This window comes from Mustela putorius, unplaced genomic scaffold (assembly GCF_011764305.1).
Source record: "Mustela putorius furo isolate JIRA1106 unplaced genomic scaffold, ASM1176430v1.1 tig00000997_pilon_pilon_pilon, whole genome shotgun sequence".
Classification (NCBI taxonomy): domain Eukaryota; kingdom Metazoa; phylum Chordata; class Mammalia; order Carnivora; family Mustelidae; genus Mustela; species Mustela putorius.
Window position 1 is genome coordinate 2,414,659 of NW_025421527.1, and position 13,680 is coordinate 2,428,338.

At 43.3% G+C, this 13,680-nt stretch overlaps 1 protein-coding gene across 1 annotated transcript in view; it reads left to right on the forward strand.

Moving 5' to 3' along the window:
* LOC101686935 (olfactory receptor 10J3) overlaps positions 1–13,680 on the forward strand; it is a 153,018-nt gene that overhangs the window by 35,166 nt on the left and 104,172 nt on the right.

A 13,680-nucleotide genomic window follows, 5' to 3' on the forward strand; every position in this document is an offset into this window, starting at 1 on the left:
CAGGATGGTCTCACCTCAAGATCCTTAGTTATAGCTTCAAAGACTCCCTCCAGCATCCCAGTCCTGAATAAGGTCGCAGGTACACGTTCTTGGCAGACATATCTTCTTGGAGGACACAATTCAACTTACAATTATCTTGGCTTTTTCATTTTTTGTGTTGTTCTGAATTTAATGTACAAAACTTTCCATACTCATTATCTCTTGATCTAAGTAGCTGTCTCTAGGGTAGAACATCTCTTCATAATTAATTGATTGGAAGTCAGGGGGTTGGACTTTGATTTTGAATTTTTTATCCATTATCCCACCATGTGATCTTGGATAAATTTAATCATTTTGAATTTTACCTTTTTTATGGTGGTTGCAAATCTAGAAATCAGGCCAAGCTTAAGGAAAAAGAAAATCACTGCAAGTTATAGAAATATCCCATAAAGCTCAGGGACAAGAATGTAGCCAGATCTTGAGAAGAAGTTTTAGGTCATGGCCCTGAAGTTTCAGCATGATGTCTCATTTTGGGGCCTACTTCTCTCTATAAACTATGTAGTTCTTTTTCCTCAGAGACCTGTTTCTCTGACCAAAGCTCTCCAACTTAATGTTCTTTCCCCATGGACCACTGCTTTTCATCTTTCCTCACTGTTTATTCTTTCTTCTCTCCCCACTTCTGCACATTTCTCTTTCTGTTCCAGTTCCAGATTCCTAAGGGAGGGAATAAGACTTATCCCATTGGGATCGCTCCTGATTCAACCAGTTTTTGACCAGAGATGGGGTCATATGGTATAAAGATGGGTTCTGAGAGTCAGGCCATCCAGATTGGGGCTGAAGGCAGTTTTCCTAAAACAGTTCTCATGTCATAGGTGTTTAAGGATCAGAGCAGACATTGTGCCTAAGAACACATTGCAAAGGATTCCCTGATGTGGCTTTAAAGTTAATGTGCTGCAGCAAAGGAAACAGTCAACAAAACCACAAGACAACTGACAGAATGGGAGAAGATATCACAAATGACATATCAGCTAAAGGGCTAGTATTCAAAATATATAAATAACTTATCAAACTCAACACCCAAAAACCAAATAATCCAATCAAGAAATGGGCAGAGGACATGAACAGACATTTCTGCAAAGAAGACATCCAAATGGCCAACAGGCACTTGAAAAAGTGCTCCACATCACTGGGAATCAGAGAAATACAAATCAAAACCACAATGAGATACTACCTCACACCAGTCAGAATGGCTAAAATTAACAAGTCAGGAAACGACAGATGTTGGAGAGGTTGTGAAGAAAGGGGAACGCTCCAACACTGTTGTGGGAATGCAAGCTGGTGCAGCCACTCTGGAAAACAGCATGGAGTTTCCTCAAAAAGTTGAAAATAGAGCCACCCTACAACCCAGCAATCACACTATTGGGTATTTACCCTAAAGATACAAATGTAGTGATCCAAAGGGGCACATGCACCTGAATATTTACAGCAACAATGTCCACAAGAGCAAAAAACCTAGATGTCCATCAACAGATGAATGGATAAAGAAGATGTGGTGTATGTGTATATACAATGGAATACTATGCAGCCATCAAAAGAAATGAAATCTTGCCATTTGCAATGACATGGATGGAACTAGAGGGTATTATGCTGAGCAAAATAAGTCAATCAGAGAAAAACAATTATCATATGATCTCCCTTATATGAGGAATTTGAGAGGCAGAGTGGGGGTTTGGAAGTAGGGAAGGAAAAAGTGAAAAAAGATGGGATCAGGAGGAAGACAAACAATAAGAGACTCTTAATCTCACAAACTGAGGGTTGCTGAGGGGCATATAGAGAGGGTGGTTGGGTTATGGACAGTGGGGGGGGGTATATGAAGTGATGAGTGCTCTGAAGAGTGTAAGCCTGACGATTCACAGACCTGTACCCCTGGGGCAAATAATACATTATATGTTAATATAAAATAAATAAATAAATAAAAAGTTAGCAGTGCTGGGTTTGCATTCTGGACAAGTAGAAGACTTGATTTAAAAAAAAAATGAGAAATAATGATTCAACCAGTTGTGAAGTGGGTAAAGATTTTCTATAAATCCATCACCATGGCTCTTGAAGTCTCCATTGTTCCTACAATGGCAGGAAATCCCAATTTGGGAAGTAGGAATGAAGCTGCAGGAGAGGGGATGAAACTCGAGTGGCAAGGTCTGAGTGGGTGATGTCTGTCCATGGAGACAACTCTTCGGAGTTTTCAGACCGCAGTGGTGAGGATGTCAACTGGACCCCCATCCTCCTATGTAGAAAATGTTGGGCCTCTTTGTGGATTGGTTTCTCAGTGACTTATGTGGTTATTTTTGACAGGTCCTGAAAAGCAGGATGAGCACTCAACAACAGAAGTGACTATCAACCCTAGAATAAAGCAAAAGTTCTTCAGTTTCTTGGGAATCTCTGGTTTAGTGTGTGTATTGGGGAGAAGCAGGTTTCTCTTCTTCACCAGGTGGATCAAAGATGTTAAATCTGTCTGTCAAGAGCCTTGTCACTTGGGATTATTGATGCTACTCTTACTGCAATTGGGGCTGGAGTAACCAGTAACTTCTGCTTTGGAGCATCTCTGATCCAGGAAAAGCCACCAGTGCTAGAATGGGCACAGAGGGAAGCCTGGAGGACACTTCTTGGGTCACTGTACTCTGGGCCTTAGGAAGCTAGGTTCCTACTCGTAAGTTCTATCTTTCCCTCATTTTACTATTCTTTTGAAATCTTTGGGTCTAATTCCTGGAGTAGACTTGGTAGAAAAAGCCAAGAGGTCATTTTAAGACTTTTCAAGTTAGACTGGCTGTGGGGTATGGTGAGCAGCACATGTGAGCTGGCCTAAGTCAGCAAAAATAGGGCACTGTGCTTTATTGGGGGACAAGTATGCATTTTCCTAGAGTGTATTCCATACAAAATATACCCTATTAGGAATCTATAAGAATGAGCTCTATTAAGAATTCTTAGAATGCCCTATTAACAATCTATAGCAGGAGACAGCTGGTCGAAGATTTGGGGTGCTGGCTATCTTTTCTATTATCACCGCTAGAACCAGACCCATTAGCAGGTGCTCACTAAGTGATGAATTAACGAACACTTTACTGAACATGTCCTTTTTCAATGTGGCACTGAGATTCATTAGTCTTATTTTATGAAGCATCAGCAGTTTCTGATTCGTAGTCTGTGAAAATGGCAGTGTTCCCTGGAGGCAGAAATGCATAATTTTTTCTTGGCAGTTGAGAACACCACTACATTGCTTGTCTGCAGTTACAAATGGAGAGATTAGTGTTGGCCATGAGAACATACGCTTCCCCAGAGAGAGGGTCACAGGCAAAGAAAGGGAGAATTTAGATAGATTTGGGTTAAGAGATTTGGAGGAATCCATGTCAAAATGTCTTGATAAGATTGGTATAATAATACAATGATTGTATGATATAATGATTCTGTAATGATGTAGATTACCTGGTCATGAGGTAAGAACACAGCAGATAGGGTGAAGGTTGATTGGAAAGTGCTCAGTGCTGGTGAATGTGGGGGAAAATGACTCAATCTTTACATGTTCATTTCCCGCATCTCTGCTTTATTCAGGTCTCTACTCACGTGCATTGTCTTCGGAGATTGCTGAAAGGCCCAGCCCATTAACAACCTCTCTATTACTCACAGTCCTTTTCCCTATATTATTTCATTGGAAATTGTGTTTAACATATTTTTTATTCGGTTTCTCTGTATCAAGAAGTAAATCTCGTGAAAAAAGTAACACTTTGTTTTAGCTGGGTCGTCCAGGAAACAGAACCTGAGCTGGGCAAAGGTTTATGGTAGGGAAACACCTGTGGAAAAGTGAGGGGAAAGCAAGAGCAAGGAAGGGGTGTTCATTAGACCACAAGTGTATTTTTGGCAAAGTGTCCATCAGTCCAAGGGATCACTTGGTGGGAGTGGCCAGGCTATTGTGCTACAGTCTTGCTACTTGTTAGTCTGGGGGACCCCCAGGTGTGTGACCTTGACTTAAAAGCCCAAGTGGATTTTACACATGGGTAACACATCCTTTCTAGAAAGGGGAATCCAAGCAGCGTGTCTCCATGCTTGCCCCCATCCTCCCTTTATCCCTGAGCCAATCCATTCTCCTCGTACTTTCAGCAGTCAGCTCGTCCAGGCTTCCGTGGAGCCTCTTCTGAAGGGAAACCTTATGGGGTGGAGGGTGAGGAAAAAGGCAGCCTTTGTCATCGCAGTGGCCCTTGGGTCTCGGTGGTTGGCTTGCAGTGTCACTGAAGCTCCACACCCGAAGTGTCCTGGAGAGTTCCTGCTGATCACATCCTTCCCAATTTGGGTTCATACCCTCGTCCATTTGTGACCACAGTCAGGCAGGGGAGTTCCAAGGGGCACCTTGTTCCACATACATTCCATCCTGGTGCCCTTGCCACATCTCTGCAGAATGTGCCCTTCTCGAGGACCAGGACCTTCCAGTCCTTCTCAGCTCAGAATAAAGCAGATGGGGAGCACACATTCTCTCAAGGTGTCTCTGGGAATGATAGTAAGGAGGGTTTCTCCTGCTTTCACTCCTTGCTCTTGGGCATCTTTGTTCTTCCTACTGGGGACATGGCACCATATAGGAGTCAGATCCTGCATCCATGCTGCATTCTGGAGGAAAGCACCACAGCCTTATGGAGTATTTCTGATCTGGCGCTTCCCAAAGCTATACCTTTGGCAGGTCATTTCCATGTTCTCTCAGCGAGACTGTTTCTGAATTCTATAGTATGTGATACAATTAGGGGATGCCATGGTCATGAGCCTGTTTCTTCCCCTGCTTTACTGCGAGGAAGGTCCTGTAGTTGGATGTTCAAGAGAACAGGATTCCAAGCTTGTGAGTCTAGTTCTTGTAAAAGCACTGTGTGCCTGCCTCTGGTAGTGGTTCTGGTTGAGGCTCTGGGGGCTGAAAAAGCAAACCCTTTCACTGAAAGGAGCTTCTGTTCTTGTGAGAATAACTGCTGGCCCTTCCCAGAAAGAAGGAGCTTAGTATTAGGCGATAATCTAGTTATTACTAGAGAGATGATTTCTCTTTGAAGGTGCCATACTGGGGGCTCACTGTGGGTCTGTACTACTGGCAGTTGGATAATCCGAGGTGGGCAGTAGTTCTAGAAGGCCTGGTAAGTGCAAGTGCGTGGGGTTGGGCTCCTTGTAACTCCTGCATCAGCCTCCATGGTAGGTGTGGCTGTGCCCATCAAGCCAGGGCTTACCGCAGCTGCTGACAGAATTAGGCCAATGTCAATCAGTTGAATCTTTTTGTCTACTTGGTGGTTTAGTGGCTGTTGCTTCCTGGTGGGAATAAATGTGTGATGCAGAGATCTTCATGCTTCATGCCCACTTCCATGCATCTATCCACGTGGCTCTACCCCAGACTTTTCTCTCTAACCTTTTTCTTTCAAGTACCTGAGCAGCCAGTCAGGCTATTTGCTATGCTCATGAAGCCATCTATATTCTAAAGTTGTGACCTTTTGCTTTTAGCACAGTCAGTGACCATGCACACCATTTAAGGGTCCACTGATTGGGAAAGTTTTCCTTCTTCATGGTCTTTGAGATCCACTCTTGACCGATGGTCAAGACCGATGGTCTGTGGTGCAGTCACCACATATTTTTGACTTGCACCCACATATTGAGCCAACCCATCCATAAACCAAGCTTGAGATTTTTCTTCCTCTTTTGGTTGGCTGTACAGAACTTCCCCCCCTTCCTCCCAGCACACACAGAACCACCCTGTTGAGTGATGGGAGTCAGATACTGAGGTGACCATGGTGACATTGGGATCTAGGCTACATGCTTCTGCAGCTTGCTTGTGCCTTGTGGTTCTGCTTGTCCTCCATCCCAGATGGATCTTATAATGGATTATTACTGGGCCTACTTGCCTTTTTGACTTTGAGGGTCAAACAGGACAAGGGACAACATATGAAGGATATTTCTAGAGGCACGGTCACTTGGTATCTTACTGTCAAACATTTTTTCTCTGTTAGGGCTCAGTAGCATGCCAGGAGCTGGTTTTTCCAAAAATGTGTAATTCTCTGTTCTAGATGGTATGACCTCGCTCTGGAACCTAAGATCTGCGCGGTGATCTTTCCCCTGGCATTCGCTGTAAACTGTGTACCGCATTTTTTCCTACCACTGACCCATACAATATGGTGAGGTCTGCCAGTGTCTGTGGCCCCTACGACAGGACTGACGTGCCCAACCTGGATCTGCCACAGAGCTCTGTCCTTGTCTAAGACTTGCATGGAGTTGGAAGCTTCTCATGTCATATGAAGGACCAGAACATTGAGCTTGGGTAAGTATTGCCTTCAGAACCTGAAGGGGCATAGCAGCTGTCAGTGCTTCCTCCTTCGTGGTAAGGGTTAAAAGATACAGCAGCTTGTTGTTTACTTTAGAGGGGATGTTCTAGCAAACCTCTGACCACCAGACTGCTAAACCAAAGTGGCAAATTTCTCAGTGTTCAGAGTTTCTCACTCTGAAATCCATGTGTCTTACCAGGCCTTGCCATATGTATGAGCGGCCTTGAACTCACCCCACCCAATCAGCATGATACCCCTGAGATGAGGGGTTGGTGTGGTGGTCTGTGGGAGTGACTTCATGGAATCATTGGGAGAAAAGAGTAGAATGTAGCATAACATTAAGGAATAATTCTGCATTCGCACTGCAGAATGGAGTCCTCAAGGAAGCTCCCGTTTTGTTGATAATCAGGACTGATCACTCCAGAACCTATAGAATTGTGGCCATCACTGGGAATCCACAACTTTCGAAAATCCACATCCACACAAGTACAAAGTGCTGTCACTATTGCCAGAGCCTCTCCAGGCCCATGTATCTGCTCAGATGGGGCCCAGCAGCATGGGTGTCCAAGAACCTGCTCCTCCATGTCCACAGGGAGAGACTGGCCACCGACACCTCTCTCATTCTGCTGAAAGATCCGCCCCTGGGCAGGACAGAAGCATGAAACTGGCAGGCAGCCGATGCTGGCTTCACATCCAGGCTCCAGACCTCACACGTGTGTATCTGACCGGCTGAATATAATTCACGTTGAGAAATCCTTTCAAAGTCTAGGAAATGCAGTAGCTTTCTATCCTGTCCCTCACGAAGGCAGAGTAGAAGGAGGAGGAAGAGGATGTTGGGCACACGTCTGCCATTTCCATCTCCAGAAGTACCTGTTTCAGCACCTTCATGTGTTAGTTCTCTATAATTGTTGAGTCTGCTTGCTTAAAGCACATATTCATAATTTAAGGATAAGTTTCCCATAGTCAAGTGGCATACGATTAATGTTCTACACGTGGACTAACAGGTCATTTTGTCCATGGATCTCGCTAGGAAATCTCTCTGCTTGTCTGATTATAACCCTGTGGGACTCGCTCCTGAAGTCCATGCTGCCCCAGACACTGGCCTCCATCCACGTGTGGCTGAGCACCTGAAATAGCGCCAGTCCAGATTGGGCTGTGTTGCGAGTATAAAATACACAGTAGATTCCAAAGACTTAGCACAAAAAATGTAGAATACCTCATTAATAATGTCTGTGCTGACTATATGGTGACATGGTAATATTTTAGGGAGATTAGATTAAATAAAAGATATCATTATTAAGTCTTTATTTTTACACTTTTTAATTTGGCTATTAGAAAAATTAAAATTATGTATGTGGCTCACATATTTCTTTTGGACAGCAGTGGCTCAGATGAAGAACATCTACCGTCCTCAGAGTGAGCTGGGCAGGGCCCTGCAGGGGTGTTCTGCTGGGAGGGGGCAGACAGCAGACTCATTTCCTGAACTTGGTCTTCTGAGTGTGTGTGTGTGTGTGTGTGTGTCCCCCACCCTGAGGGAGGGCCTTCCTACCACACTTAAGTTCTGTCTCTCTGGTCTTAATTTTCCACCCAACAGTGTGGATGAGGTAATTTTTAAAAACCTCATTAAAAATGCTACGAGACGCTACTAAGAAACAGAACTGTGTCTGCCTCGGATATGAGCTCTTTCTCCCCCATTCCCACTGTGCTCCGAGTTATTCCCTGGAATGTCTTGTTCTCTCTGGACAACCTTGAACACAGAGCTCAGTGCAGCTTCCAGCCCACGAAACAATGCCCAGAAGCACAGGGAGCAGCCCAGATGACAATCTTGCAGATCTCTTAGGGAAGCAGGAGGGAGGGCTTTGAATTGCACACTCACAGTAAACGAACACCCCCTCCCCCTGCCCCCACCCACTCCGCTCCTGCTCCCTGTTAGGCCTTTTTCATCTTTTCTTGAGTCCCTTCTCTGCCAGTCAGTAGGGGTTCTCTCTCCCTCCCGCCCTGGCACCCACTCCTCCCCATCTTCCTGCCTCCTGCCCTTTCTCCCTCCCCAGGACTCTCCCTGGTTAGAGTTTCTCATCCTTTTATTAGGCGGAACAATTTAATTGCTGTATTGTGTTACTCGAGCATTTCCTTAGGGCCTCATACTCCAAAGAAAGTAATTTCTTTTGAATAAATACAACGTATCCCTAAGAGGAATTTTGGGGAATATGATTTTCTTCATTTCATTACACAGAATAAATTGGATAAGTTTAAAAAGTAAAGGTTTTCAATGTTAAGAAATTTGGTAAATATAATAAGGAGCTTTACCAAGTCCCAAGTCTCCTTAGTGTACGATCGCCTTTCTGTAGCCACGTCTGGGCCGGCAAAGCCTCCTGCGGCTTGTGCCCGGCTTTGTAAATCTTCGTTCGGGTCAGACCAGACCGGTTGTTACATTATCAGGAGTTGTCTGTCAGTTCGGGGACAAAGGCTGGCTCCTCTTTCTAACTTAAACTTTCCCTTGGGTCATTAATACTTTTTCTCTGAGAACCGGCTTCTTGATTAAGGTCAAAAATAGGTCACTTGTGGGGGCTGTGTTCTGTCAGCCCCCTGAACTCTGGTCTGTGACCTAGTCCTTGTTGGCTCATGGTCAGCCCTCCTCGGTTTTGCTAGTTCTCAGAAATTCTAGTGTGTCTCACCTCCTAAGATAAAAATTTCATAATCGTAATCAAAATTTCATATAATCAAGGTCTTTATAAATTGGCCGAGCTAGAGCCTACTAGAACGATAATAATGAAAATAGTTTCCATTTATTAGCACAAGGCAGCAGCAGGTCTTTGATATGCTGTTGGCATGTTCTGATTCTCATAACCACACAAGGGGCGGGTGTCGTTATGCCGTATTTTCCCAGGCAACCGAGGCTGTGAGAAATGAAGGCGTTTTTCACAAACCGTGCAACCCTGGACTCCCAGTGGTGTGACTCCATGTCAGTGCTCCACATGCTTCTTCACTGCCCCAAACTCTCTGATGGGTGTCCTAGAAGCATAGGGCAGCATAGTGAACTAAGGGGCTTGGAGATTGGCAATCCTGTACCCTCACTTAACAGATTTGTACACTGATTGCAGATGTCCCAGTTAGAGCCATTTGGATTCCAAGCAGAATTGTTTGATACACATTCAGAGACACCCTGGAGGTAAAGTTAGGAAGTTGGCTTACTAAAGCCTTGAAACACCTTGTCCTATTGATCTTCTAAATGAAAGTGAGACAATGGCTTTCTAGGATAACAGGCCTACTCAGGAAGGTCAGCACATGAGCTGACTTACTCCCAGCTCCTTATTTACCTGATCAGTGTATTACTATCAACTTTGAGTAGCGGAAGAAAGTCTTGAATGGGCCTCCAAGTAAGAAAAATTGAAAAGAATGTTGGGAGCACGGTGGCTGTCTTGCTTATGGGCTTGGAACTGGGTCTTGGATGCACGAGGATTAATCAGCAGGAGGACGGAGCTTGCATCACTGGAAGGGAGGAGGTGCTGTAAGGAGAAAAAGTTGCTGAGCTCAAAAGACAAACTGCTTACTTTGAAGTGTTTTCTAGGACTCTCACGGAACAAGCTTCTCTCCCCATGGAAACCTTCCAGATGTTTTTGCCTGGTTATTGCAGATAGGTCCATGGTATGGCACTGCCAATTAAGTTAGAGTGTACTCTGCATTTCGTAGACTTGATGGTTTTCCTGAGGGCGGTGTGATGTCTGTCTCTACTGAGTCTGAAATAGATCTGCGGAACTGAGCAATCCATGCTTAATTATACATTGTTCTTTCCTATGGCCAGACCATGCTTTTCTTCTCAGAAAATATATGATAGTGGAAAATATTGAGTTCTGAAATAATCAAAACCAAGAGTTCCCTCATTTGTTCATTCACCACAAATATTCATCAGAGACTTCTATGCTGATAACTAGCAAATGTTGTAAGCAAGACTTGGAATGTCACAGTTGTGCTGGAATGTGTATTCTAAAGAGAGGAGCTAGTTAAGAAACAAGGAATACATGAGTAAAAGGAGTGTTGTAAGGACAAAATACAATGACAGGGTCTGTGGCAAGGAGCTGCCTTACACTGAGTGGGCCATCAGGAAAGGCCATTCTTTGGAAGTGACATTTGAGACAGAAACCTCACCTGAGTGACCAGATAGAACCAAGTAGGCCATAGTAGAGGGCAGGGATTTGGCATGTTATTTTCCCGAAAAAGATCAGATAGTAAGTGTTTTAGTCTTCACAACCTGTGTAGTCTGTCTTAACTCTTCAACTCTGCCATTATAGTCTAAGTGCAGCAGTAGGTAAGAGTATGGGTGTGGGGTGTGCCAATAAAACTTTATTAAACAGGCAGAGGTAGAGGAGTTGAATTTGGCCCACAGGCCATGATTTGCCATTCTCTGATCTAGGGGAAGGAGCATAGGGGGCATAGCAAGGTGACAGACCCAAAGCTGGGTTCATGCTTTGTCTTCTCGGAACAGAAGGAAGAGGTGTGGCAGGAGGGGGGTGAAGTGGGGTAAGAGCCAGTCATTGGAGATACAGGGAATGGTCAGGTCAGTCATTGGAGATACAGGGAATGGTCAGGTCAGTCGTTGGAGATACAGGGAATGGTCAGGTCAGTCGTTGGAGATACAGGGAATGGTCAGGTAGGTCTTTGCATACCTGGAGAAGACGTTGGCCCTTAATCCTAACTCCAGAGGGAAGCCTCCAAAATAACTGAATCGGGATGCTGATGGGTCTGATCTACATTGTTTCAAGGTTCCAGTTGCTGAGTGGTGACCATTAGATGGTATGGGCCTTGAGGAGATGTCTTAGGAAGCTGTTTGAGGAATCCAAGCAAAATATGGTCATGAAGACAGGGAACATTGTGTAGAGGTAACAGTTTGAATCACTCTCCACAGTCCCTTAACTGTATATAACTTTGAGCTTCATTTCCTTCAACAGCTAAGTACAGATAAAATTTCTATTTGTTAGGACAAAATAAGATTATAAGTCAAATGTCCAACACATGGTTAGCTTTCAATTATACTGGTTATTTCCCCATCTTTGTCTATAGATCAAATATTCTCTCCTTTCTCCTCTCCTTCCTTTTTTCCTCCTTTCATATTTCTTTCTTTCTATAGATATTTAATGGTGAACTAGTTTGCACAAAACAGGGTACTTGGTACTTAATCACACTGGCAGACCTAGAGGTAGCTTGCCTTTTTTTTTTTTTTTTAAAGATTTAATTTATTTATTTGACAGAGAGAGATCACAAGTAGGCAGAGAGGCAGGCAGAGAGAGAGGAGGAAGCAGGCTCCCTGCTGAGCAGAGAGCCCGATGCGGGGCTCCATCCCAGGACCCTGAGATCATGACCTGAGCCGAAGGCAGCGGCTTAACCCACTGAGCCACCCAGGCGCCCCGGTAGCTTGCCTTTAAACATGTGCTGGCTTGTGTAGTTTTATGCCCCCAAAAACAAAACTTAAGATTTTTCCTTTTTGTGTTTCTCTTTATTATTATTATTATTATTTTATTTTTTTTTTTTAGTAAGACAAGCTGCCATTTTAAAGTTCCATATATTTATGTAAACAATAATGGAGAAGAAGTCACCTTGGGGAAGGTGTCATTTGTTTGGGGAAGAATTACTTAAAGAATCACAGTGATTCTGAAAATATATTAGAAGTTATATCCTGGGTAAGAGAAAATATGTATAGATTTTCTATGGCCTGACAAAAATGCCTTAACCCGTAACCCTTGCAAGTACGCAGCATGAGAACATTGCTGGGAAGGGAGGATCATTAACATATTCACAGTAATTAAAGTAATAAGTCAGGATTCAAGATCCCATCTTCCAACCCATCATATGGCTGGAGCAGGACAAATGAATCATGAGTTAGACTTCGTTCCAACTCTTACTGTCCCATTCCTCTTTTGCATTTGTACTTTGAACAAAATTTAAAATTAAAGCCCAGATTCATCCTGCATTTTCCCACTGAGTGATTTACCTTCCTTGGGCAGATTATTTCCAGCTAACTTTCAATTACCCATCTTTATGATGCAGGATAGCATTCGAAAATACACTCATTTCAAATCAGCCATGGACTGGCTAGCTTCGTGTTGTTGGACAGGTCCCTTAAAATTTTTCAGACTCTCCTACCTCATTTATAAGATGAGGTAGGTACTAGATCATTTCCATGTCTCTTCTAGCTCAGTGATTCCATGAAAGAGCTAAACCGCAGATCTGCACTATAACTTTGGGAGGTCCGAGAGGCTGACGGAGGAGGCGGTAAGAGCGAATGCTAAGCCGGTATAAGAGAGACCCAGGAACAGTTGTTTCTAGAGAAAACCCTCTATAGCTCTGTTTTGAAACTATGCCCTACCCATGTTATGTATTTTAAATTACTTGGTTGGAAAAATTTTCATAAACTGTCAACAAATTTTTAGTCCTTGATCATAACTATCTGCCACGTACCCAAGTCCCGTTATGCACAGTTCCTGAGAATCCAGTCCCAGGAGAAAAGAGCAGACATGCCTTCAGATAGCAGCTTGCAGCAACAGGCATATCAATCTGAATACTTGATTATAAGAAAGAGAGACGCTCTTTCTCCTTATTGGAATACCTGTACGTATCCAAAGCCCGGGGAATGTTAAGGCACAAAATGACTAAAAGTAATTAGAATGATTTTTTTTTTTAAGGGAAAGGAAATAGTTATTAGAAGAGAGATTTGAGGTTAATGCACTTTGAAGGAGAAGGATTAACTCGAGGTTCACATTCGTAACCCCGGCCCATTTGTGTGCACTGTGGGGATTTCACATGCAGAGAGGACCTGCACGTCAGGGCATCCATGAACACCATATTTTTGCATTTTACGGAAACTGGTATTCATATTAAATCTGTTTCATGTGAGGATGAGCCAAAATGGATTATTTTAAAAAATAGAAGCGACATTTTCCTAGGTTTTTTTTTTTTTTGTACTGAAGAAAATGAGGTGGCAGTCCAAATGCTAAAAACTAATGACTGAAGAAAAGAGTGAACATCTATATGATAGTTTATGATGAAGCTTTAAAGTATTATCTTTATGAAGAGTCTGCAACAATATGGAGAAAATCTTTTACTATATTAAGTGAAAAAAGCAAAGTGTGACTCTCTGTATAAAATCATCTCAGTAATGTAAAAAAAAGAAATGTGCTTTACTAGAATGTCCAGTTGGGCTTCTAAAATCACCCCTATGTTATGTATTTTGTTTTTTCCAGAATGGGCATACATTACTTTAGAATTCAGAAACGAAATACTCTGGAAACCTTGTGTTGTGATCTGTGGGATTCTTGAATATATACGGAACCTATTGTATTGTTTTAAAAGGAACAGCTGTGTGTTGATGCAAAGA